Source organism: Mustela nivalis (assembly GCF_964662115.1).
Source record: "Mustela nivalis genome assembly, chromosome: 16".
NCBI classification, from domain to species: domain Eukaryota; kingdom Metazoa; phylum Chordata; class Mammalia; order Carnivora; family Mustelidae; genus Mustela; species Mustela nivalis.
Genome location: NC_139035.1, coordinates 14920786 through 14948580, shown reverse-complemented (window position 1 = coordinate 14948580; position 27795 = coordinate 14920786).

The window sequence follows — 27795 nt, the reverse complement described above, 5'->3', positions numbered from 1 at the left end:
GAAGCTCCTTTTAATGTTCTAGGCTGTGTTAGGCATTAGAGAGGGAACTGTGAGCAAGACAAGTTATCTGCCTCATAATATATGCATTCCTGTGGAGAGATACTAAAAAAAAAAAAAATACCCATTCTGGGAAGTGCTATAAAGAAAACAAATGTGGATGAGAAGTGAGAAGCACCTGGGGATGGCCATTTAAGAAGGAGTGGTCAGGAAAGCTTGAGCTTCTATCAGAGAATGGGACAAGCCATGCACAGAGTTGGAGAAAGAGCATTCTGGGTAGATGGAAGAGCAAGTGCAAAGGCTGGGAGGGAGGGAAGGGTTTTTCAGGTGGAGGAACACAAGGTAGTCCAGGAATATCATAAGTGAGTATGCAGATGTTTAATATTGAGTGCGGAAGTGTGGGGTAGAAGCCCTGTGAGTTCAAAATCTCATCAGCCATGACAAGAATGTTGAGGTTCATTCCAAGTGCAAAGGAAACACTGGCTGTCTTAAGCAAGGAGTGACAAAATCTGGTGTATTAGTTATAAGGTCACTCTGCCTGCATTGTGGAAACAACCTGGAGTAAAAGCAAAAGACTATGGGAGTCTTTGTGAGAAATGCGAAATGGGCCCATGACATAATGGAGATGGAAAAAAGTGTAGTAGCTTCAAAGAAGTTTGGGGAACAGGGGTGGATGTTGGGGACAAAAGAAGATCTCTCTGTATAAAGCATACACTTTCTCTTTTCCTTTCTGTACAAACTTCCCATTTTATCTTCACCAATCATGCTGGAAACTATTCCTTTTTGGAATGACAACTTAGCGAATATCATTGGATTAGTTCTGCTTGAGTCTATTTTCCTAGCCTGGCCTATGTGTCAGGTGTATTTCAGGTCACTAAGGAAGGATTCTAGACCCAGCCATAAACACCGGAGGGGAGGCTTTTCATTACTTGGCCCATCTTACCTTCTTTTTCCCTTAACCCCACCCTGCTGGAAAGCACTACACTCACACAGCTGGAAAAGATGACTGTTGGGGTCCAGGATGTCACTATTGCTGGGCAAGCGAAGGAATTGCTTTAAAAATAAAATATTGAAACAATTAGTAGCCCAGTAAAAAGTCCAGATGCCATTAGATGGGGACTCCCCCTACTTTGAGAAAAGCCAAGGGGGGCTTTGGAGCCCTCCTCAGCATAGACTTCCCCTGTGCCTCCTTAACTTCTAGTGTGGGACAACTAGTCTAGCATTGCCTTTTGTGTGCTGACTTTGGATACCATGGAGTCATTCTTGCGTGAGGGCATCATCACAAATTTTATAGGCTAATCTAAGAGGATCAAACACAGTGTCTATATTAGCCTCTGTCTAAGAAATATCTTTCAGTGAAAACGCAATGACTGAGCCCCATTTCATCTTCCTCCCCAAATAGATCTCCTCTTTTCCCAATAACATTTGTACCCACTAGGGGCACAAAGTGTACTGAATGTTGTTCGTTTTTGGTATTCCCTGTGAGTTAAATGAGAGCGGGTCTCACCTCTGTCCTGGAAAGTGACCCAGAATCAGCTTAGGGCAAGGAAGAGAATTGCTTGCAGATTCTCTATATGTCTTTAAGTGTAGAACTTTCTTAGCATGTCCCTGGAAAGAAAGCTGATGGGGAGTAATTGGTGACAGGGAAAGAGACTCGCAGGGCTCTCCATCTGGTGATGAAGCAGACTGCAGCTTTATTTAGTTCAGATGCTGCTGCTCTTCGTCCTTTTGTAAGATTTCAGCTGTCTTGTTAGATGCTCCTCAGCACCAAATATTCCTTCCAAATCATTTCATTTCTAATAACAAAAATAACCCAGTATTTCTGAATCATTTACATATAAAAACTTTTTAAATGGTGTATCACAGTTGAGAGAAATTTCTGGGGGGAGAAAGTTGCGGGGTTTTTTATCCCTATGTCATCCCCACAACAACTGTGATGGTGAGATGCATCTGGTATATTAACATTTATGTACCAGAAAAAAAGAAGCTAAACGTACGGCTTATCTTTCTGTCAGTTCTGACCCTCTCCAAATGTTTTTGCGGGATAGATAGTAAGATGGAAAAAACCTGCCCAAACTCAATTGCTCAGACTATTCTGTTCACTGTGCTGCCTTCTTAACACAAAATATTTCTTCTAAAAATTGGAACCAAACTATGTATCCATAGAGGGGAATTAAGTTATCCATTATTTGAACTATAGCAGCAAGTTTAGAAATCAAGATGATTTTACTTTCCTGCATCAGGTTGTTTTCCTAATAGAAGAGGTAGATTATACTGACCAGTTTTCTTCTCGTTAAAAAAAAAAAAGTTGTACTGGGTGTTATACACAACTGATGAATCATTGAACACTACATCTGAAACAAATGATGTACTATATGTTGGCTAATTGAATTTAAATTTTTTAAAAAGTTGTATTTTCTAATTTGTAAACTGTAAATTTTACTTCTTGTGCTATACAACTAATTCTGTGGGATCTGACAAATACATAGAGGTGTGTGTCAACCACAATCAAGATACACAAAGTTTCACCTCCCTCCCCCCAAATTATCTCGTGCTGCTCTTTTGTAATCAACATGTTCCCTCCATCATCTCCACTCTTCTCTTTTCTGTCCCTACAGTTTTGCCTTTTCTAGAATGTCATATAAATAAAATCACTCACTATATAGCCTTTTGGATTTGGCTCCTTCACTTAACAAAATCCATTTGAAATGTTGCATGTATCAATAGTCATTCTTCCTTGCTGTTGAGTAGAATTGCATTATATGGACATACCACAATGTGTTTATCCATTCACCCACTAGAGGACATTTGGGTGGTTTCCAGTTTTTGGAGATTACATATAAAACATCAATAAACATTTGTGTACAGATTTTTATATGGACTTAATTTTATATATCTTTTGGCTAAATACCTAGGAATGAGATAGCTAGGTCTTGTAGTAAGGGTAGGTTAATTTAAAAAAAAAAAAATTTAAGGTTTTCAATGGAGTTCTGTATTTTACATTCCCATCTGTAATCCAAGAGAGTTCCAGCTGCTCCACATCCTCACCAGCACTTAGTACTATCATTTCTTTAAATTTTAGCCATTCTGATAGGTGTGAGGTTCATCATTGTGTTTTATTAAAAAGGAGGGATCTATTTATTTATTTGTGAGAGAGGGTGCACAGCATGGGTAAGGGCACAGGGAGAGAGAGAGAAGAAGACTCCCCACTGAGTTCAGAGTCTGACCGGTGTGGGGGCGGGAGGGATTTCCTCAATCCCACCATGTTGAGATCATGACCCAAGCCAAAACCAAGAGGCTGACACCCAACTAACTCGGACACCCAGGTACCCCTATCATTGTGCTTTTAAATTGCATTTCCTCAAAAATGACTCCTTCAGTTCCAACCATCATATCCATACTTTAGGTAAGAAGAATGGAAAGACAACAAGCAAAATGCATATGCTAGTTGAAGTGACTCTCTTTTTCTAAAAGATTTATTTATTATTTAGTTTATCAAAGGGCAAGTGTTGGAGGGAGAGAGGGTCTTAAGCAGACTCCACACAGAGAGTGGAGTCCATCTTGGGGTTTGATTTCATGACCCTGAAATCACGACCTGAGCCAAAGCCAAGAATCAGACACAGAACTGACTGTGCCACCCAGGTGGCACCCTTTTTAAGTGGCATTGCTGGGAGCCCCACCCAAAAATTTTTGATTGCCTATCATTGACCAGAACTAGTTACAAGACCATCCGTATGTGCAAGGAAGGTTAAGAAATGTAATTTTCTGTTCAAATTTTTTTTGTTTTAAATATGAATGCGTTACCTTGGTGAAATTAGAAATTTCTTTCTTTCTTTTCTTTTTGTTTTTTTTTAAAAATATTATTTATTTATTTATTTATTTGAGAGAAAGAAAGCATGAGTAGGGTGAGGGGCAGGGGGAGAAACAGACTCCCTCTTGAGCAGGGAGCCCTATGTGGGGCTCCATCCTGGGACTCTGGGATCATGACCTGAGCCAAAGGCAAATGCTCAAATGACTGAGCAGCCCAGGCACCCAAACCTGGGAATTTCTAAGTAAGAAGGAAAGAATGGACCTTGAGTTATTGCACAGATTTCCCTTTTTCCACCTCTGTATAGTCTGTTCCCCACCTGAGGCCAGAATGATCCTCATCAAAATTCATAAGATCACTCTGGCCTCAGGTGAAGAACAGACCACACAGAGGTAGAAGAAGGGAAATCTGTGCTTCCCATCTCTCTCAGATTAAAATCTAAAGTCCTTTCAATTATTCATAAGCCCTTTCCTGATCTGCAACTGCCCCACCTTTTGGAGTTCCTCTGCTACCAATTTTCCCCCTTGATCACTGTGCTGCAGACATTCCATGAACAAACCATGCATGCTCTCACTTCTGCATCTTTGCACTTACTACTCCTTCTGCCTGGATATCTCTTCTCTTACTGCCTTATTTCCAATTCCCACAAGTTGGCACATAAAGTTCTTGTATCAGAGAGGCATTTCCTCTTATAAAACCATCTTATATAAAACAGAACTACCAACCCCTCTCATATGCTGTTTTATTATTCTTAGTACCTAATGTCATCTGACATATCCTATGTTCTACTTATTTAAGGGATCTTTCTTCATGTCTGAGATACAAGGGATCAGGAAACTTGTTTTGTTCACTCCTATGTCTAAAGTAGGGGATGGCACTCAACAAATATTTGCCAGTGGAATGCTTGAAGAGAGGAAGATGGAATAATGACAATGAAAGAATGAACTTGCAGGAAACTCACAGAAGAAAGGGGGTTGTGGTATTTCCTCTTTCCTTTGTATAGGTCCTTTTGTCTCCATTTCTCAGCTGGATGAGGAGGACCTCAAGAGAGCTTGGGGTTTTGTAAAAGAAGAGCCTGACCTCACACCCCTGACTGCATGTTTATTAAACTAAAATATTCTGAAGAAAGGAGCTACGTATTGTTTTCTGACATTGCAGAGAATGGAAATAGAGGAAGGGGTTAGGAATTTGGAAGGAAAGGGATACATAAGTCTTCCTATGTGCCAAGTGGACACAACTAGGGCAGCCAGGCTATGCCATATTGAAAGTCCCACCCAAGGGCTTTCCAGGGTGTATTAATTTGCTAGGGCCATCATAACAAAGTACCACAGACTGAATGGCTTAATCATTAGAAATTTATTTTCTCGCCATTCTGGAAGCTTGAAGTACAATGCCAAGGTGTTGATGAGATTGATTTCTTCTGAGGCCTGTCTCCTTACCTTGTAAATAACCATCCTCTCCCTATGTCTTCACATCACTTCTCCTCTGTGCATGCCTCTGTCCTAATTTCTTCTTCTTATAAGGACACCAGTCATACTGGATTGAGACCGCCTTAATGACCTCATTTTAACCTAGTTACTTCTTAAAAGATCCAGCTTCCAACTACAGTCACATTCTGAGGTACTTAGGGTTATGACTTCAACGCATGAATTTTGGGAAGACACGGTTCAGCCCATAACACAGGGCAAGGGGTTTCTAACAGAAAGAACTTGTGTAGACTTGCATGTCTTTCCAGAGAACAAGATCTGAGAGCATATTGAAGCCTGTAGGAAAGAACATCACCAAGGCCAGGGAATGGTATAGTACATAAGTTCCCTCAGGGAAATCTTGAAGACCCCACAAGAAGAGTCTCATGAGGAAAGAATTTGCAGTTGGACACCTAACATTCGCCAAGAAAATATATGGCCAAGAAACTATAAGAACAAAAAGCAAGAGCTGCTAAAGAAAAAGACCTTCATTCTTTTTTCTTCTGTTTTTCTCTCCCTTCAGACATTGACTCTGGAGGGTGAAGAAGAAGGTGGCGGAGGAGAGTAAAAGAGCAAATCACTAGCCTCTTTCCCACTGCGGGGTGCAGAGCTTTGTGTTACGCCCAAGCGGGAGAAAGGAAAAAATGTTGAACTGGGTGAGAGATGAAAGTTTGATTTCTGAATTTGGCCTGCTGTGGACCAGGGATGCTGGGGAGCAAGGCAGGTCAAAAATGTGAAGGCGGTGGGGTTTTACCAGCAGGAGACATGAGGCTGCTTTGGAGGAGTGTCAAATCAGAGTGTCTTGAAGAAACCATGGCTTTCTGGGAGGGGAAGCATTGCCTGTACCATCAAAACTGTCCTCAAAGATGAAATCCCTAGCAGTACTTGGGAAGGAGTATTTTAATAGTGATTCTGTAAAGAAAGTTAATTACCCAGGGCACAATCTCAAGACAACTGTACCCTGGTGATCTTGAGTCCAGGTCTTCCCATTCTCTATGATTCACTCTCTGATTTCACACAATCACTTCTCACGCACATGCCAGGACCCAAACTACAAGGTCAGAATGGATTCCAGCACCAAACATCACAAAAACCTGGACCCCCAGAGAACTCTCCCCATGGACAAACACCTGATGGGTGGGGCAGGGTTTTGTTTCTACTTTAAAGTACAAAAGGTCTCATGCACCCTTTTCCGAGGAAAATCAGGTTTATGTGTCCTGTAGGCACCTACAAAAGGAGGCCATGTTCTGTGATTCCAAAATGATATTCTGCTTCCACCTAAACACGATATTGCTGGCAAGTTCTCTATTAGTTTGCTAGACCTGCCATAAGTGACTGTATGTTTTTTTTTTAATATTTTATTTATTTATTTATTTATTTGAGAGACAGCATGAGTGAGAGAGAACACAAGCAGAAGGAGGGGCAGAGGGAGAAGCAGGCCCCCCACTGAGTAGGGAGCCAGATGCGGGGCTTGATCCCAGGACCCCAGGATCATGACCTGAGCCAAAGGCAGTCATTTAACCAACTGAGCCACCCAGGTGTCCCACGACTGTATGTCTTAAACTATATATATTTATTCTCTCATAGTTCAGGAGATGTCATCAGGTTTGGTTCCTTCTGAGCACTGTGAGAATCTATTTTGTGATTCTCTTCTAGATTCTACTAGTTTTCTGGCAATCTTTGGTGTTTCTTGCCTTTGAGAAACACCACCTTCATCTCTGCCTTCATCTTCACATGGCCTTCTCTGTGTGTGCATGTCTTTGTGTCGAAATCTCTCCTTTTTATAAGGACACCTGCCATACCGAACGTTACAAAGACACTATTTCCAAATAAGGTCACATTATGGGACTACAGAGAGTTCAGATTTCAACATATGAGGGGTCACAGTTCAACCCATAACAGTTTTAAGCAAAGAAGTAAAGTTTCATCCCATTGGCAGAGTATCATCCCACTCCAACTATGATTATGATTTTAAAAAATACATATAAACAAAAGCCTGGCAAGAAACCTCACTCAGGTGAAGGAATCACTCAGCAACTAAATAATCAATTCACTATAAAGTAAGATTGACATCAGTACCGACATGTTCCTCTTATCCTAGTCTACTAATAATACCAAGTAATAGTAGAAAGTAATTAATTTTTAAATAATGATTTAAACCTTTGCAAATCAAATATAATTTCCATTAGGTGAAAGAAAAGTGTATGACTTAGAGTCACGTTCTTTGAGTGGGCTATGAAGGCTTATATTGAGATGTGAGGCTTCAGATTTTATCTGTTAACTTAGCTGCTTGTTGACTCATCTGTACCCAAGAGTTTACACACTAAGATTAAATGTGAGCAGAGCTTTGCTTTGACGTCAAAAGTATGTTAGGGCTTTTATTTGCTTTGTTTGGAAATATTTTTCTTGGCCTGCCTTATTTGATTTTGTATTATCCAGGGAATTTAGAGAAAGCAGAAGCACATCAAGTTTCTTTACTGTCCCCTACCACTGAGTTACATTAGAACGGTCTTAAAAGAATGGTCCTTGCATAGATGTAGTACTTTTATTCAGGAACTCAGAGTCTTTTACAACAGGTATTATTTTCTGTTTTATAGTTTCAAATGTGATTGGAAAAAGCCCAAGCTCCATGAATAGATTTGGGGGAAAATCAAAGAATAAAGATTATGATTGAATCCCTAGCCCAGAAGCCATACTTCTTAGAAAAATGAACTCCCTTTATAATACAGTAGTTACCAGGTGCAATGTAACTGAACCTCTGACATCCAAGTAAAATCTAGCTTGGCCAAGGGTATTATTTATTTAACAAATGTTACTAAGCCCTACTATGTGCCTCAGATTATTCTATGCATGAAGGATGCAGTGATGAGTAAAATTCTCATAAACTTACATCTTGTTGAGAGAAATAGATAACAAATAAGATAAATATGTTAATGTACTGAATTGAATGGTGTCCCTCCCTCTAAAATTTATGTCTTCCTGAAATTTGTGAAAATGAACTCATTTAGAAATACAGTCTTTATGAGTGTAATCAAAATAAGTTGAGATCATATGAGATTAGGGTGGACCATAAATACATATGAAGGATGTCCTTTTAGGAAGAGGAAAGTTTGGAAATGGAAAAACATAGGAGAAACACTATGTGGTGACAGAGGCAAAGATTGGAGTGAGGCAGCTTCGAGCCAGAGAGCACCAAGGATTGCCGGTAACCACCAGAAGTAAGGAGAGAGACGTGTACGAGTTCTCCCTCAGAGCCTCCAGAGGGAACAAACCCTACTGACAACTTGACTTTGGACTTCTAGCCTCCAGAACTGTGGTAGAATAAATATCTGTTGTTTTGAGATAGACGGTTTGTGGTTCTTTGTTACAGCAGCCCAAGGAAACTAGCATGATTTGTGAGTGACAATAAAGGCTTAGGAGAACAAAATAATAAAACAGTGAAGCAGGACAAAAAGTCCTGGAAGAGGTCGCAGTGTTATATTGGCCAGGGAAATCCTCAATGAGAAGGTAATATCGAGTAAAGCCCAAACACGATAAGGATACGTAAAGGTACCTAGAAAAAGCATTCCAGAGGAGGAAGAGCATGTGCAAAGGCCCTGTTCAAAGACCAGCAAGGAGGCCAGTCTGGCTGGAGTGGAATAACAAACAAGGAGAGGAAGAGGAGAAAAAGAGCTCAGAGAAGGGATCAACATCCAGATCATGGAAATGTGGTGAGCTGTTGTAAAGTCTTTTTGGAATTTCCTCTCAGTCAGACAGAAAAAAAACTCTTGGAGACTTTGAAACAGGAAAGAGGAGCAGAGGAAGGACAAGATCTGACTTATATTTTAATAAAATCTTTGAATTACTGAGATCATTCTGAAAAGAACAGGACAAAAGCAGTTAGAAAACAAGTTCAATAATCTAGGTAGGAAATGACAATGGCTTGGACCATGGTAGTGGTGGAGATGGTAAAACTGATTGCACAGGGTCAGTTCCTGGAAATATTCTGTAGGTGTGGTTGATGATATTTACATGAATAAGATGTGAGACACAAGTAGAAAGGAAGACTCAAAGACTGGTCCAAGATGCTTTGCCAGAGGAGTTGGAAGAAGGGACTTGTCCTTTATTGAGAGGGAAAGGCAGTGGGAGGATGAGGCATGGTGGGGAAGATCAGGAATCTATTTGGGGCATATTAACCTTGAGGTATCATTTGATATATGTGTGAACACTGACAAGGCAGTTGGCTACACAAGATAGAGTTAGAGAGAAGTCTGGGCAGGAGATACAAATTTAGAAGTTGCTGGAATAGAGATGGTATCACGTGCCTATGCATCCCTTATGCCTCTCCACAACACTTCTTGTTTCCCTGCATAATTTGACAATGTAGGGAGGGTGACCCTGCCTCTGACTTGTGACTCTATGGGGAGTCTATGGGGAGAACTATAAAAATGACTTACCACACTCTGTTCAATGTTCTAGATTATTGTACATTTATTTTTTATGACCTTTCTATTAAAAATATTAGGTAGTTCACAATGTTATAAGACATAAAATAGGAACACTACAATCTAAAAATGTAGAAGTAGCAATTAGATAAGTTAATTAAGTAAACTAAGCACCTGTGAGTAGGAGATTTCTTTAAGTTCTTTTATGATCATCACATTTTGCAGGAAGAAGAAAGGAGAGTAAGTACAACCTCCATGAAAATTTTTCTTTAAATTCTTATTATTATCTCACTTTTGGAAAAACATTTTTAATATATTACTTTGAATCAATGAACAAAAATGTTTCCTCCCAATCCTTCTAAACCAATTCAAAAAAGTTATCTATAAAAACTGTATAAGTTCGGGGCACTGCAGTGGCTCAGTTAAGGTTAAGTGTCTACCTTCAACTCAGGTCCTGATCCCAGGGTGCTGGGATCGAGCCCCACAGCATCGGGCTCCTTGCTTAGCAGGGAGCTTGCTTCTCCCTCCCACTCTGTCCCTCTCTCCTCCCCATTTGTGCTTTCATTTTCTTGCTCTTTCTTTCTCTCTCTCAAATAAATATATAACATCTTTTATTAAAGATTTTAAATTTTAAAATTAAAAAGTAATAATAAAAAGACCTATACATCTGTTTGGATAAAGGCTTTTTTTCTGGTATATATCTATGAGATATTTATTGCATGAATTTTCGTTTCAAGGACATTGGATGGGAAGTAGAAAATGCTTACTATCATGCTTTTGCAAATAATACAGACTATAAATTATCACTTTAGTATTATCCTTACACACAATGTGTGGTATTACATAAAAATCAAAATGTCACTTCAAGAAATTAGAGTCCATACAAACTGAGTTCTGATTATGTAACTTGGAAATAAGGAGAATATAGGAAAATAGAGGAATTGATAATTAATATATCCCAGGTACCTCCTTTAAAATAAAAAGGTTTGGAAATTGCTGAACTGCCATTAAATCAATGTGCCTAAAGTGTTGCTATTCTGTAATGTTGATGTAAAAGACAATAGTAAGATTTATACAAATCTTGCAGAAAAATCAAGGAGGAAATATTCCCTAACACATTTTGATTTCAACATAACCCTAATACCAAAACCTAAAAAAAAAAGAGAGAAAGAAAGAAAAAGAAAATTGCAAGCCAATATATTTTAAGAGTGTAGACATAAAACTTCTTAATAAAACATTAACAGATTGAATGCAACAATACACAGCAAGGATAATATATTATGACCAAGAGGAATTTATACCAGGAACACAAGTTTAGTTTGACATATGACAATTAATCAATGTTATTTGACACATGAAAAGAATAAAAGGAAAAATTATAAAATCAATCCAAAAGATGACAAAAGTAGCATTTGACAAAATTCAACACATACTTGTGATTTAAAAAAAAAAACACTCAGCAAAAAAGGAATAAAAGGAAATCTCAATCAAATGAAGGGAAAATAAAACAGACTAATAGGTAATATATTACTTAAAAAAGCATTGAAAATTTACTTCCTACAATTGGGAGCAAGGCAAGGATATACACTATTACCATTTCTACTCATTGTACTATCCTAATACAGTAGTAATATTGTACTCAATGCATTAGGCCCATAAGACAAGAAAAAGAAAAGGAAGGCATAGAGTTTCGATAGAAATAAAACTGTCATTATTTGGAGATGATGTGATTGTGTACTCAGAAATCCCTATGGAACCTATGAAAGCAAACCCTGTTAGAACCAATAAGTGAGCCAGCATAGGTATAATTTTAAAAAGTAATAATAAATAAGTTAATAGACATTTAATTTAAAAAAGAACTGGTAAGTGAATTTAACAAGGGTGGAGAATATTAAGGTAAAGTACAGAAAGTAATTATATTTGTACATACTAAACTAACAACAATTTTGAAATGGAATTTTAAAACAATACCATTTGTTTTTATTATTATTTTGTTCAGTTATATAGTACATCATATAGTACATACAGTACATCATTTGTTTTTGATGTAATGTTCAACAATTTAATAGTTGCATATAACACCCAGTGCTCATCCCAACACATGCCCTCCTTAATACCCAACAGCCAGTTACCCCATCCTCCCATCCCCCTCCCTTCTGTAACCCTCAGTTTGTTTCCTGGAGTCCAGAGTCTCTCATGGTTTTTCTCCGTCTCTGATTTCTTCCCATTCAATTTTCCCTCCCTTTACCTGTGGTCCTCTGTGATTTAAAAAAAAAAACACTCAGCAAAAAAGGAATAAAAGGAAATCTCAATCAAATGAAGGGAAAATAAAACAGACTAATAGGTAATATATTACTTAAAAAAGCATTGAAAATTTATGTTCCACATATGAGTGAAACCATATGATAATTATCTTTCTCTGCCAGATTTATTTCACTTAGCATAATCCCTTCCAGTTCCATCCATATTAATGTAAATGGTAGGTATTCCTCCTTGCTGATGGCTGAGTAATATTGACTGTATCTTCTTTATCCATTCATCTGTTGAAGGGCATCTCAACTCCTTCCACAGTTTGACTATTGTGGAGGTTGCTGCTATGAACATTGGGCTGCATGTGCCCCTTCTTTTTACTACATCTGTATCTTTGGATAAATACCTAGTGCAATTGCTGGGTCACAAGGTAGCTCTATTTTTAATGTAATGAGGAAACTCCATACTGTTCTCCAGAGTGGTTCTACCAGCTTGCATTCCCACCAATGGTGTAAGAGGGTTCCCCCTTCTCCAGATCCTCGCCAATATTTGTTCTTACCTGTCTCATTAATTTTTGCCATTCTAACTGGTATAAGGTGGTATTTCTTTGGGGTTTTGATTTGTATTTCCCTGATTCCAAGTGATGTTGAAATTTTTTCACATGACTGCTGGCCATTTGTATGTCTTCTTTGAAGAAGTGTCTGTTCATGTCTTCTGCCCATTTCTTGACTGGATTATTTGTTTTTTGGATGTTGACTTTGAGAAGTTCTTTATAGATCTTAGATACCAGTTCTATATCTGTAATGTCATTTACGAGTATTTTTTTCCCATTTCATGGGTTGCCTCTTAGTTTGACTTGCCATTCCTTAATTTTTCTTTCTTCAGTTATATTGTTAGTGTATAGAAATGCAACTGATTTCTGTGCATTGATTTTTTTTATCCTGCCATGTTGCTGAACTTCTGTATTAATTCTAGTAATTTGGGGTTGTAATCTTTTGTGTTTTCCACCTAAACTATCATGTCATTTGTGAAAAGTGATAGTTTGACTTCTTTGACAATTTGAATGCCTTTTATTTCTTTTTGTTGTCTGATTGCTGAGGCTAAGATTTCTAATACTATATTGAACAATTACCTTGGTTCCAAAACCAAGACCCTATCAAAAAGGAGAAGTACAGAGCAATATCCCTGATGAACACGGATGCAAAAATACTCAAAAAGATCCTAGCCAATATGATCCAACAGTACATTAAGAAGATTATTACCACAACAAGGTGGGATTTATTCCTGGAATGCAAGGTGGTTCAACATTTGCAAATCAATCAATGTGATAGTGCACATTAATAAAAGAAAGGACAAGAACCATATGATCCTCTCAATTGGTGCAGAAAAATCATTTGACAAAATAAAGCATCCTTTCCTGATTAAAACTTTTCAAAGTATAGGATAGAGGGAACATACCTCAATATAAAAAAAAATCTATGAAAAGACCACAGTGAATATCTTTCTCAATAGAGGAAAACTGAGAGCTTTTTCCTTAAGGTCAGGAACACAACAGCAATGCCCACTCGCCATTATTGTAAAACAATACCATTTATAATAGCAACATGAACATCAGGAATTCCAGAAAAAAGATGCACAAGATATTTACACTAAAAATTACAACAATTTCTAAGAGAAATTAAAGAAGTCTGAAACAAATAGAAAGATACAATATGTTCATAAATTGAAAGAGTCATACTATTAATTTGCCCATTTTACCCAAATTGGCCTCTTTAATACCATCCCAAAATCCCAAAAGGTGGTTCTGAAGAAGAAACTGATCAGCTCATTCTAAAATGTATAAGGAAATGCAAAGATCTGAAATAGTGTTTTCTTTGAGCAAGAATAAAGCTGAAGATGTATACTGCCAGATTTCAAAACTTGCCATAAAGTAGTACTAATCAAGACAGTGTGATATTGCTATAATATAAACTAAGGATCAATGAAATGAAATAGAGATTTCAGGAATAGATCCACACATATATAGTCAATTGATTTTCCCCACAAAAGTCAAGGAAATTCAACAGGAGAAAGAAAGTCTCTCATACAAATGGTAATAAAATAACTGGAATCCACATACACACAATAAATAAATAAACCTCAACTGCTATTTCAATTCATACAGAAAAATTAATTTAAAGTAGATCATAGAGCTAAACTTGAATATAAGAGCTATAAGACTTCACGTTAGATAAAGTTTTCTTACATTGCAAAAGCATTAACAATAGAAGAAAAACATGATAGATTGGACCCATTAAAACTAAAATATTCTGCTCATTGAAGACTACCACTTAAAAATATCAATAGGCAAAAAAATAATTGTTAAACATCCATTTTGAAAAATCTGTATCCAGGACACATAAACTCCTAAAAATCCTTAGTTTAAAAAAAAAAAAAAAAAAGCTTATTCTTCTAAATGGACAGGTATTTGAATATATCTGTCACCAAGATAAAAGGTATATATCCTACACACACACACACACACACACACACACATCTATACAAGTAACCCAAGAGATATTTTTAAAAAGCTCATTTTTGTTCAAAAGGGAAACTCCATTTCATATTCACTAGAATAGCTCACATCAAAAACTGACAATACCAAATGTTGGTGATGATGGGGAGCAACTGGAACTCTCACACACTATGGGTGAAAATGTAAAACGGTACACCACTTTGGAGAATGGTTAGGCAATCTCTTATAAACATATATCTGCCCCTTGGCCAATAATTACACTTTGAGCCATTTATCAAAGAGAATTGAAAGCATTTATCCACAAAAAGATATGTAGAACAATGTTCTTAGCAAACTTATTCATTACAGCCAAACTCTGGAAACAATCCAACTGTCCATCAGCAGGTAGTCACCTGTTGGAGGGGGAGTGTGATGACTAAAATGGAACACAAAGGAACTTTCCAGAGGAAATGGAAATGTTCTATATGATATTTGTGGGTAGAAGTTCCGTGGATGTACACAATTACCAAACCCATCAAGCCAAACTCTTAAAATCTGTGCATTTTATTATATGTGAATTATACCTTAATTTCAAATTTTGGAAAATTTCGTAACAAATTTGTTTTAAGTTCAGTGCCTGTGTGTTTTCTTCCACTGTAAATGAAACACTGGAATAGAATGACCAAGATTTTACTTTTTTTAAAAAGAAAGGAAATGTTAAATCTGCTTAAGCACTTGGATACTGAGTCAAAAGTTCATACTTCCATGTCATTTAACAGTAACTGCCAAACATTATTAAAGAACAGAAAACAAAATTATACCTAAGAACCAAATATTTTTAAAGGGTAATAAACTGGCAGTTCTGATTGATCCCCACTCCTGACCTTTAAGTGAGACAACCTCTACACCTTCATTCAGAAATCATGTGATCTTCAGAAGAGTTCAAGAGTCTCTAACAAATAATGAATACAGATCAATGTCTGGTTTTAAATGCTGTAAAAGAAAACTTGGTGCAATCTCCTAATTAATTAGTTGCATTGCCAATTTTTTTTTATTTTGCTATAGTCTGTTGAAAGGTGTTTTTAGGTGTGCATTAAATTTAAATTTGGAGAATTTTTTAACCAAAACCATAACTTCAGATTTAGTTAGGTGATGTTAAGTCTATTTTATTGAAAAGGCAAGCCTACAGGCTCAGCTGTTTGCTAAAGCAATCCTTTATTCCTAATAATAAACCAGGCTGTCAACATGGAACAGGTTCCTTCAGGCACACAGGAGAGCATACATCCAATTAATTGGATAATCTTGCCAGATTATTTAAAGTTGTGCTAATAAGAAGAGAACAAATGGCATATTCCAGTTTTGCAGCATTTAGAAATGTAACTCCTTTTGTTGGAAGCCAATTCCTACGTACCCTTATCCAGTAGCATTTGTCATACTAGAAGCTTTGGGGAAATGTTACAAGTGACACTTTGAAAAACTGTTATAAATGATAAAACATGTACTAGAAGATATTCTTTCCTATTTCACTTTCTATTTGTCAAGAAGTGAAAGCAAAAGTACAATATTATCTTTTTTCTCTGTATTATTCTTATCTACTACCTTGGGCAAAGGAGAAGAGCCTAGCAGTTTTCAATAGTGGAATTGTTATAACCAAAGCCTGCTTGTTTCCGCATACATGGCATCGACCCAAGGACCTGCTCTGCACCATTAATTTTGTTTTGTTTTGTTTTGTTTTCAGAAAAAGTGTCCACAGTTTTGAAGGCGTATATAAGACACTAATAGGTCTGTAAATTGGGACAAACCAGTTTTTCAGTTTTTCTTTTGTGAAAACTGAACAGACAACACTTCAAATCCACTCTGATGTATTTCTACAGAGGACGTATCTAAAGTTAAGTCTGAAAGACACTGTGATACTTACTGTATCTTGCTTCCTGTTCAGGCAGTGAGGAAAGAAGAATAAAACTTGTTTTGCTAACATTCCTCGCTTTAAATATTCACACATGTCAAAGGAATCAACTGTAAAGTAATAGTAACAAAACAAAAAAATTGGATGGCAAAACTCACCAAAAGCAATGTCAAAAAACAAATGACAATTTGAGGGAAACCATATCTAAAACTCATAAAGAAAAAGAGATAATATTCTTTGTAATGACCTCAGAAAAATCAATAACGCCAAAAAACCAGTAGAAGAATGGAAAAAGGAGAACATATAAGATACTAAAACTATAAATAGCCCTTAAACACATGAAAAGATGATATCCAATCTCAGTAAAAGAGAAATAAATATTTAAGCCAAATTAGGTGCAATTTCTTTCTATCTCCCAGATTGTCAAATATCTAAAAGTGTGATAGGCCTCAGTGTTGGTGAAATTGTAGGGAAACAAGTCATCTTCACACACTGCTGATGGGAATACAGAGACAATGAGAGACAGCACAGATAATCTGGACATTGCTTTGGAAATGCAAAAGGATATTCACAATCACACCGTTTGCAATAGCAAAGGATAGCATCCCTGGGAGACCACGTACATAAATTATGCATTATACATGGAGAAGAATGTGATATTGGAAAGAATCAGGAAGTTCCCTATGTAATGATCTTGGGGCCAGGGGTGGGAATCTCCATCTTTAAAGAAAGGACTCTAAACCCTACATCTCCTATAGAGGATCAGATCTTAGAGTACAGGAAAAGATAAATTTAAAAATGTTCCTTTCCAATAATTTTGGCATTTACAGAGCTTGGGATGATTGGGCTCATTAACAAAGAGGGTCCATAATGACAAGCAAAGGTTTTTATCTCAGCCTGCAAAAAAGCAAAACAAATAGAACAACCAACCAAATAAACAAACAAAATTTTAACAGAGCCATGAGTGTCTGGGTGGCTGGGTTGAGTGTCTTGGTTGAGTGACTGCCTTCAGCTCAGGTCATGATCCTGGAGTCCCGGAATCCAGTCCTTTATCGGGCTCTCTGCTCGGCGGGGGTCTGCTTCTCCCTCTGACCTTCCCCCTTTCACATTCGCTACTCTCAAATAAATAAATAAAATCTTAAATCAAAAACAAGAAGCTCTATTTGCTACTACTTTACTCCTACTACTGTAGGAGTGAGAGAAGGGGGACTGAGGAGATAATGACAGGAGGCTTTATCAAGGTAGCCACTACCAAATAGGACTGATCACTGCCTCTTTCCAAACCAATCTCTGAGAAGTTGTTTGGAAAGAAAAAAAAAAAAATGCACCTAATCTGAAATACTTAATCAAAATTGGAATTACCTGGGTAAATATTCTGCCACCAGACAGAAACGAGGCTCAAGAGAGAGATAAAGATGAGTTATATAAAGATAAAGTTACATTTCTAGCTCCCCTGAGGACGTTGCTTGAAAATATTATTGCATCTCTTGCCTACTGGTTGATTCATTGACAGCAAAATCAAGGCTCAAAGTACATTCAAATTGGTCTAAAAAATCTGTCTCTGAAGTGGAATTTGCAGATAAACAAAGACTATTAATTAATCATTAGGGCTGGTCTCTTGATACAAGTAAAAAAAAAAATTTACTTGTATCAAGTATATTAGTTTGCTAAAGCTGCCATAAGAAAATACGACAAACTGGATGCCTTAAACAAAAGAAATTAATTTTCTCACAGTTTTGGAGGGGCAGAAGGTATAGATCAAGGTGTCAATAGGGTTGATTTCTTCTGACACCTGTCTTCCTGGGTTCTAGATGGCTGTCTTCTCCCTCTGTTTCACATGATCTTCCCTCAGTATGCATCTGTGCCCAAATTTCCCCATTTTATAAGGGCACTAGTCATATTGGATTAGGACCACAATAATGACCTCATTTTAATTTAATTGCCTCTGTTAAGACTGTTTCCAAATATAGCTACATTCTGATATACTGGATATTAGGAAAACACTGAAAAACTGCAGATAGGAACTAGCCCTACCAAATATTGAAATGCACTATGAAACCCCTGTCATTAAAAGTTGGCACTGGCACATGAACAGACAAATAGATCAGTAGAATAATATTTTTAAAAGCCCAGAAATAGATGCAAGTATAAATGAGAATTCAGTATCTGACAAAGGTGGCATCTTAAAACACTGGGATAAAAATGGATTTTTTAATCAGTGGTTCTGGGACAGCTCAGTTAGCGCTGCTGGTACAACTTAATGATATTGACGAGTCATTCAGAAAAGATACAATTAGATTTATATGTCACACCATATATAAAAATATTACACTCTAGGAGACGTCTGGGTACCTCAGTTGGCATCTGCCTTCAGCTCATGCCATGACCCCAAGCTCCTGGGGTCAAGTCCCACATCAGGCTCCTTGCTCACCTCCCACTGCTGCCAATCCCCCTGCTTGTGCTTTCTCTCTCTCTCTCTCTCTCTCTTTCTCTCTCTCTGGCAAATAAATAAATAAATAAATAAAATCTTTTTTAAAAATATTACACTCTAGGGGCACCTGGGTGGCTCAGTGGGTTAAGCCGCTGCCTTCGGCTCAGGTCATGATCTCAGGGTCCTGGGATCGAGTCCCGCATCGGACTCTCTGCTCAGCAGGGAGCCTGCTTCCCTCTCTCTCTCTCTGCCTGCCTCTCTGTCTACTGTGATCTCTCTCTGTCAAATAAATAAATAAAATCTTAAAAATTATATATATATTACACTCTAGTTAGTAAATCTGTTTCTTATAGGGATATGGGAGAGCAGTTCTATAATTCTTTATGTGTATTCTAGGATTAAACAAATAAGTAAATATGTTCTATATAATGAGATCCAGCTTTCTCATTGTGGGAGAAAAAAATTACAAATAAGGAAAAGGGGAAGACTAAAAAGACCTTATAGTATTGGACTGGAATCAGTGATATTAGTTAAAATAGATAGATAGATAGATTTAAATATATATATAAATATATATGCAGATGGAGGGATATACAAATAAAGTTGATATATGGATATATGGATGTACATGTGAGTTAGGATATATACTACCTACTGAGCGGAGGAGTGGTGCCATAGTAACAGTGAGCACACCCAGTACCCAGATTTGTATCTTCTAAGTCCCATTCTCCAAAAAGGAAGCCAAGCTCCTTGAAGAACCGGTGAATAGCAAGACTGGAACAGAGAAAGAGAAGCCTGGGACATCTTGCGATGTAAGAAAATAAGGAAGTGTGCAAAACAAAAGGAAGCCTGTCAAAAGGGATACAAGAGCCGACTAGAAGGGACTCTCAATGGCCAAAGCTAGAACCACTTGGGCAAAATAATAGTAAGAATAAGAATAAGAATAATGGATTATTAGCCATAGAACAAAATAAATATCCATGAGTCCTTGTGGATATACATACTCAAATAAATTAGCAAATATAGGATATGGAATACCTCCTCTTTACAGAAGAATTCCAATTAATAAATGTAAAAGTAAAAAAAAAAATGTAAAAGTGAAAGTGGACTTAGAAAATCACCATTAATCTAGCACCACAGTAATGTCTGTTGCAGACAAGATCCACTGAGGGGCACCTGAGTGACACAGTCAGTTAAAGGTCCAACTCTTGGTTTGGACTGAGACCCTGACCTGACCAGATCAGTGTTGTGGAATCAACCCCCCCTCAGGTTCTGTGCTCAACATAGAGCTTAAGACTCTCTCTCTTTCTCTCTCTCTCTCTGTCTCAAATAAACAAATCTTAAAAAAAAAAACAAAAAAAAACAAACAAAAAAAAAAAACCTAAGAAGATTTGAGGGATGCTCAATATCAGTGGGCAAAGGTCTGAGGAAAAAGTGGGTATTACTATACTCTCAAAGTATCTCCCCCATTATAATTACCAATTTTAAATGTAAAAATAATGACTTTACAGCAAAAACTTAGCAGACAGCGCCTTAACCAAATGATGGACATTAACATCACCAGTAGTGGGACACATCTGTCCACTGATACACTGGTGTTGACAAGTCAGGATGAAAAGCTTGCTTTATGCTTACTTTAAGAATCACTTCCAAGGCAAACAAGACCTGATATTTCTGTGGAACCTCAGAGTGCACATGTTGCTTTCAGATGCAGGAGTCTGTGAAGCCTCCCTGTAAGCCTGAAAGCCGGGCGGCTGTTTGGGTCATCTGTGGTTTTTAGTCAGAAATGTATAACCTCAGTCAAGTCATTAGAGAACATCAGACAAACCCAAGCTGAAAGATATTTTGCAAATTGACTGATACTCATCCAAAGTGTCAAGGTCATGGAAGACTTAGAAATAACATGGAGCTATCACAGAACAGAGGAGACTAAAGAGACAGCATGACTAAGGGCAGGAGAGGTCCTGGTAAGATCCCAGGAGAGGGAAAGGACCTTGTGAGGAAGAGAGACCTGGTGAAATGTGAAATACAACTTTATGGCTGAGTGAATAGAACTGTACCCATGTTCATTTCTTAAGTTTGGCCATTGGTTTTGATGGCTGTACTATGGTTATAGAAGTTATTGACATCAGGAGAAGCTTGATAAAAGGTACATGTAAATTAGTGATGTTTTGTAACTTTTCTGTACACCTAAAATCTCTAAGTTTTCAAAGAAAGACATTGGGGAGGAAGATGCATCTCTTACCATCTTGCTGTAGGAGAAACAAAAGAGAAGATATGCTACAGATAAAGAGGTTCCAAAGAACAAAACAAAAGCAACTATAAAAGCAAGATAGAACTACATGGAAGACATAGTTGGACCCAAATGATTTGCTCAGAAAAACTCCCACCCCTAACCAGTGGCCCACTTGCACCCGAAACCTGTGTGAGAGGACCTCCCCCAAGGGAACAGAGAAATAACGGCCTCTGGAGATTGGAGCCCATGCAGTTAATGCCCACTCCCAAGAACAAGGTGAAGATTAGTGAGGAAATGTGTGCCGAAGAGCCCAATGTGGTGACTGACTACGAAAACTAGTTTCTAGAAGGGCGGGGATGGCTTAGTGTTTGTTCCCTGCCCTCACACGTCCACAGAAGACTCTTGTTCCACTCCCCAGGAAGAAGCAGTCAGAATAACATTTCCAGCCTCTCCTCATTTCCCCCTTTTCCTTAGGAGGAGGAATATCTTCTCTGAGTGTTGAAATCACAGAGCAACTAATGAGACCAGGCCATATAACAAGTGAGGGTCTCAAAATCATCTCAGAATCCATTTCTCACTCCAGATCCATCCATCTGCCTGCCTCAGATGTCTGTTAAGAGAACAACCTGCCTTCATCTTCCATGCACCAAGCAAAGAGTGACATGTTTCAGCATGCCTGACCTCCCTCAGTCTTCTTTCTGCAGGTAAGTGGGTAAGTGAGGAGAGCATATGACCCAAGATCATTTCCCAAGGGTATTTTCAGTTCAGTCCTCACTAAAAAGCAGTGTTTTTAGAAATAAATTAATGAACTGTTGTCTGGTCCTTTATAACATATATATTTTGTATCTCTGGCCCTATCTCTCTGGATGTGCTCTTTGGACTTTGGAAGATAAGAGAAATAATAGAATCTAAGGTTCAAACCTGACCCTGAATTTTATATCATTCTATTCTCTTATTTTCATAGGAGAATTGAATTTAGCATAATTATGATATGTTATGTGATCTTTGTCCATAAAGGGTTCCTAAATTCTAACCATACCTGAATTGTCAACTGAAGCTCTCTTTCATGAAGAGAGCAATAAAATCCAAGAGCAGAGACTCTCATATTTTTTGAAAGGTCTTGCTAGAATGATTTAAATTCTAATCAACTCTGGCTGCCAGAGTAAGAGAAGGGAATTAGAAAGCATATTAAGAGAATCTTTTGGCATCTCTGATTTAGCGATTATCATCCCACAGACAGATCCTCCAGTAGGCTTCCTCCCCCTAAAGTCTGCAACTTATATCATATTTTAAATATTTATTGACCAGCTTGTATGCACCCAGCACTGAGAAAATGCTGTGAAGAATACAAAAGATGCATGAATTTCCTCAAGAATTAACAGTCTTACTGAGAAAATGACAGAAACACAAAATGCACACAAACCATCAAGAACCATCAAGAGAACTACAAAATCATGGGACATTGGGAGAAGAAGAGGAGAAGTGAGTTGGGGGAAATCAGAGTGGGAGACAAACCACGAGGGACTGTGAACACTGAGAAACAAACTGGAGGGGAGGGAAGTGGGGGGCTTGGGTGAGCCTGATGGTGGGTATTAAGGAGGACTCGTATTGCATACAAGGAGCACTGGGTGTGGTACATAAACAATGAATCTTGGAACACTGAAAAATAAAATAAAATAATCAGTTGGAAAAAATTAAAAAATAAAAATCATGGAACAATATATAGTAGTAAGTGCTGTAGAAAGTCAAAGGAAGAAAAAAATCAGGATTGCCAAGAATATTTGAAGACTTCAGGAGAACATAAAAAATGAAATGGATTCTAAAGGATTTATATTTGTCATGGCCAAGACAAGTTCAAGTCAAGAAATGATATGGTAGGCGAATCATGGCCTCCCAAAGATGTCCATGCACCAATCCTGGAACCTGTGAATGTGTTCCTTTATCTGGCAAAAAGGATGTCACAGATGTGATTAATATTATGGACTCTCAGAAGGGAAGATTATCCTAGATTATTCTGGTGGGCCCAATCTTATCACAAGAGAATTACAAGTATAAGAGGAAGGCAGAAGGCTCTGTCAAGGAGATGGGAAGACAAAAGAAGAAGCAGGAGAGATCTGGAGCTTGAGAAGGACTTGACGTACTCTTGCTGGCTCTGAAGATGGAGCCAAGGAAAGCAGGTGGCTTCTGGAAGCTCGGCCTTCAGCTGACAGCCAGCAGAAAAATAAATAAACAAAATAAAGAATCCGTAAACCTTCATTTGCAAGGAACTGAATTCTGCCAAAAACCTAAATGATCCTGAAGACAGACCCTCTCATGGAGCTCCAGAAAGGAACACAGCCCTGCCAACACCATTTTTTAGTCCAGTGACACCTTTATAAAACTTCCAACCTACATAACTATGAAATAATAAATTTGTGCTGCTTTAAGCCACTTAATTTGTGGTAATTTGTTACAGCATAAGTTGAAAACTAATACACATGGGCACAGTTCCCACAACTTATGTGGGAAACATCAGTCGAAACATTAATTTCTTATTTCTCATGCAGTAGTTGTCCATATGGCCCATTGGGAGCTCCGTGAAAGGTGGCTGCAGTCGTGCTGTCCCTGCTCAAAATGGCCACCATGGCCACAACCCACTTCTAAAAATTCCCTGAAATGTAGGTTTCTAGACTTTGAACCATGTAACCCTAATACCATGGGAAGAATTGAGTGAACCAGGAAAGGGCACCTGAATTCAGGCAATCAAAGTAGCTCACCAGAAGTTTATTGGGTGGCCAGGAACATATTTAGTCCATGATGTATGGACAACAGGATCAAATCCTCTACTCAGCACCCAAAGGGTCATCAGCCAGACAGTGGTTGGACAGAAGAGAGGAGACACACAGAGAAAAGTGGTAGAAAGAAGCTATTCAGAAACTAACAGAAAGCATGAATATAAGTCACAAACTAGCAGATACCCTGGTATTTTAAAAAAAAAAAAAAAAAGAAGAAGAAGAAGGGAACACCTGTGACACCTGTGCACCAAGAAGGAAGCAAAAACCTTTTGCTGTTGAGGAGGCATAAAAGGAGTAAGATCGTATGAACTATGTGGTAAGCTTTCAGGCTGCAGGGGCCCTTCTGAGAAAGTTTCCCATTGTTTAGTCCCTATTCTTTGCCTTCTTATAACAAGCCTTTTTCTCCTTAGGTAACCCGACATATCTCTTATTTTGCAACCTGAAGGAGCTGAACTAGCAGGTTCACATGACTCCACTGACTTACTGACGGTGGTCTGCCCTGTTGAATGAAAACAAGGATATTTTTTAAAGAAGGAAGGGAGGAAGGGAGGGAAGGAAGAGAGAAAGAAAGAGAAAAAGAAAAAGAAAAAGGAAAAAGGAAAAAGGGGCACCTGGGTGGCTCAGTCGGTTAAATGCCTGACTCTTGATTTCGGCTCAGGTCTTGATCGCAAGGTATCGAGATCGAGCCCACATTGGTCTCCACGCTGGGAGTTTCATCTCCCTCTGCCCCTCCCCCCGGCTCGCTCTCCCTCCCTCCCTCTCTGACCCTCCCCCAGCCCCCAGCTTCCCACCCCCCACCCCCTGCTCACACACACACTCTTCCTCTCTCAAAAAAAAAAAAAGAAGAAAGAAAAGAAGAGAAAACAGATAGATTATAAGGGCTCTCTTGACCTTTGACCCTTCTGGATTTCATTTATTGTTATCCTTTAGGTTGTATTTGAGAAGTTGGCTACGATTCCCCAGAAATTACTCTCTAAATATGAAATCACATTCCAAACATCACAGAAATGAGTAGAGTCTGATTATGAGCAGGAAATCAAAAAGACCTTTAATCCTACACACACATATCATTTAGCAATAAACTATATGCATAATTATAACCTAGTGTTTTCCACTGTTTCACAGGAATTCATCCTTTCTCCCAAATTAAGCTATAAATTTTAAGAAGAGGAGCTCTGTACCTTATATTTCAATAATGTAGATAATTTATGCATTTAATAAGTATGTATTGGTTCACTACCTTTGAGGCTATTGACAAAATAATGTTTCTGAGAAAAGCAATCAAAGACCCCATAGCAAAATCAAAGACCATCTTTGCTTTCATTCTACCACTTAATACTCTCTACTTTGCCCAGTCTTCATCAAAGAGTCCTCTTCCAATTAGGACAGCTCTTATAGAATCATACCCCACCAAGAGTAGATGCCAGACTAATGACTTGGGACACATAACGTCTTTCTAATAACAAATGGGTGGGAAGTTATATGAACATGTATTCATGCTTTCATTAGCTCTTTTTTAGATATGAGTAACTATAACTACCATTTGTGGAACAACTATTATGTATACACATTAGGATAAATCTTCACAAAAATTATTGTGAAAGGCCGGCACTGGTCCCCTCACTTTGGAGGTGGGGGACAGAGTGGAGAGGGCCTCTGCTTCAGTTGATGGGCTTCAGCTCTAGATGGCAGAGTGGATATTCTCAAGCCCTTGGGTTCTGAAGCCCTCAGGCCTTTCACTTCCTCATGCCTGCATTACATCCCCTTGATTATTGATCTGAGGTGTGTAGGTAAGCAGACCCTTTCTATGCCAGGAAGCAGAGTTAGGAGCTCTATTTTCATCTGCCTAATTTAATGGATAAACCTTCAGGGAAAGTCAATGGTCCAGACTCTAACTTCAGGAAGAAAACCCTTGCATTGGGACCTGGTGCCACCTGTTGGTTAATCCATGAAACTGGCGATTTTCACCCCGACACCCCCACACCTAAACACTCATCAACCAGGAATTCTTTAAAAAAGGAAGCCATACTTCTTTGTGGAGCATAACAAATAGCATGGAGGACATGGGGAGTTAGAGAGGAGAAGGGAGTTGGGGGAAATTGGAAGGGGAGGTGAACCATGAGAGACTATGGACTCTGAAAAACAATCTGAGGGGTTTGAAGTGGCGGGGGGTGGGGGGTGGGAGGTTGGGGTACCAGGTGGTGGGTATTAGAGAGGGCATGGATTGCATGGAACACTGGGTGTGGTGCAAAAATAATGAATACTGTTATGCTAAAAATAAATAAAAATTAAATTTAAAAAAAAAAAAAAAAGGAAGCCATACCAAGAGTTTGTCTCTCAGGCTTGTGCTTTCCCATGTCCAGCCTCCAATCTGTGCCCAGCCAGTTGGTGCCATGCAAAAATGATGGAATTTAAAAATCCATCCCAGTTTTCCCACTCAACACTGTGAACTCTGGGGAGGTGAGTTACTTTCCCTGAGTTTGAATTTCTCATCCATTAAAAGAAAAAAAAAAAGTTTCCTTTCCTACCTCCCAAGTTCGTTGTAATATAATGCAAAGGGGATCACACTATAAATAGAGTGGCACTCTATAGGCCACTTCATTGGCAACTGTCACTACCTTTCCTTTCAAGTCTGCCTTCCATAAGAGAGCTAATCCTGTACAGTGGATCTGTTCCCCCGCTACTAGGTCACAACTCCCTGACTTTATCGCTGTCTGACTACGTTGGAGTTATTTCTGGAACAATCTCTCTTTCTGAATGATGAATTCCTGAGGGAATGAGCAGAACTTAGCAAACTTTATGTATCTGCGGTGCATAACACAATGTCACACATATACTGGGAAGTCAAATATGTATTTAAATTTTAAGACTTAAATTTAGGAGCGCCTGGATGGTTCAGTCAGTTAAGCATCGGCCTTCAGCTCAGGTCATGATCCAGGGTCCTGGGATCATTGTGGGGCTCCCTGCTTAGCGGAGAGTTTGCTTCTCCCTTTCCCTCTGCCCCCCCCAACTCCAGCTCTCTTTGGATGGCTCGTTCTCTCACAAATAAATAAAATCTTTTTTAATCAACTGAGCTGCTCAGGCACCCCCAAAATCTTTTTTTTTAAAGACTTAAATTAAAATTTTTCTCCTCAATGAGTATGTGGTATTGAGTGAGAGTTATCTTTGAAATGCTTCACTAAGAGAAAAGGGACAACTTTTAATGTCAGATAATACTAGAAATAAGAGGGGCAAGGGAGAAAATGTGAACTGCAAACGGACATAGTCATAAAGTCTTGTGTGAGAGGACTGAGGGTAGAAAAGCCAGTTGCTGAGAGGGAGTACTTTCCTTACATCTATAGAGATTTTTTTTTTCTTTTCTGAAAAGCTTTCATGGAGCAGTCTGCAGGACAGAAATATTCAATGACTTCTCCAGAAGTTAGAGCATACAAATCAGGACAGGAACGTGTGTTTCTTGATTTCCTGCCCAGAGTTCTTTCCACTATATCATGATATCCCCTCACTGTCTGGCGAGAGCTCAGATTATCATGGTGCACTTGTACAACCATTGTTTGTCAAACTCCTACGCACACTTCAAAAACCAGCTCAAATGTCAATTCTTTGGGAAGTCTTTCATGGTGCCCTGAAGTAGAGTTCATGGAATCATCACTTATAATCATATGATGTGCAGCAACCCATTTTCCATTTGCAGGGCTTTCTCCCCACCCCACCCCCCAAATCATTAGTATACTCTGCTGCCATTAGCATAATACTTAGCACATTTTAGATGAGCAATAATCGTGAATGGACCCTTCCTGCTGTTCAGGACTATAGATGCCATCTGAGAACTCACTGTTGATACATATAAGACAGGATGGTCTTTTTTACCTAATTATATCTAGAAAAGGATAAATAAGACAGAAGTAAATCTCATGATTTAAAAGATTAAGCAACACTTTGAATAGCATTTAGAAATGGCCCATTTTGGGGACTCCTGGGTGGCTCAGTCAGGTAAGCTGTTGCCTTCAGC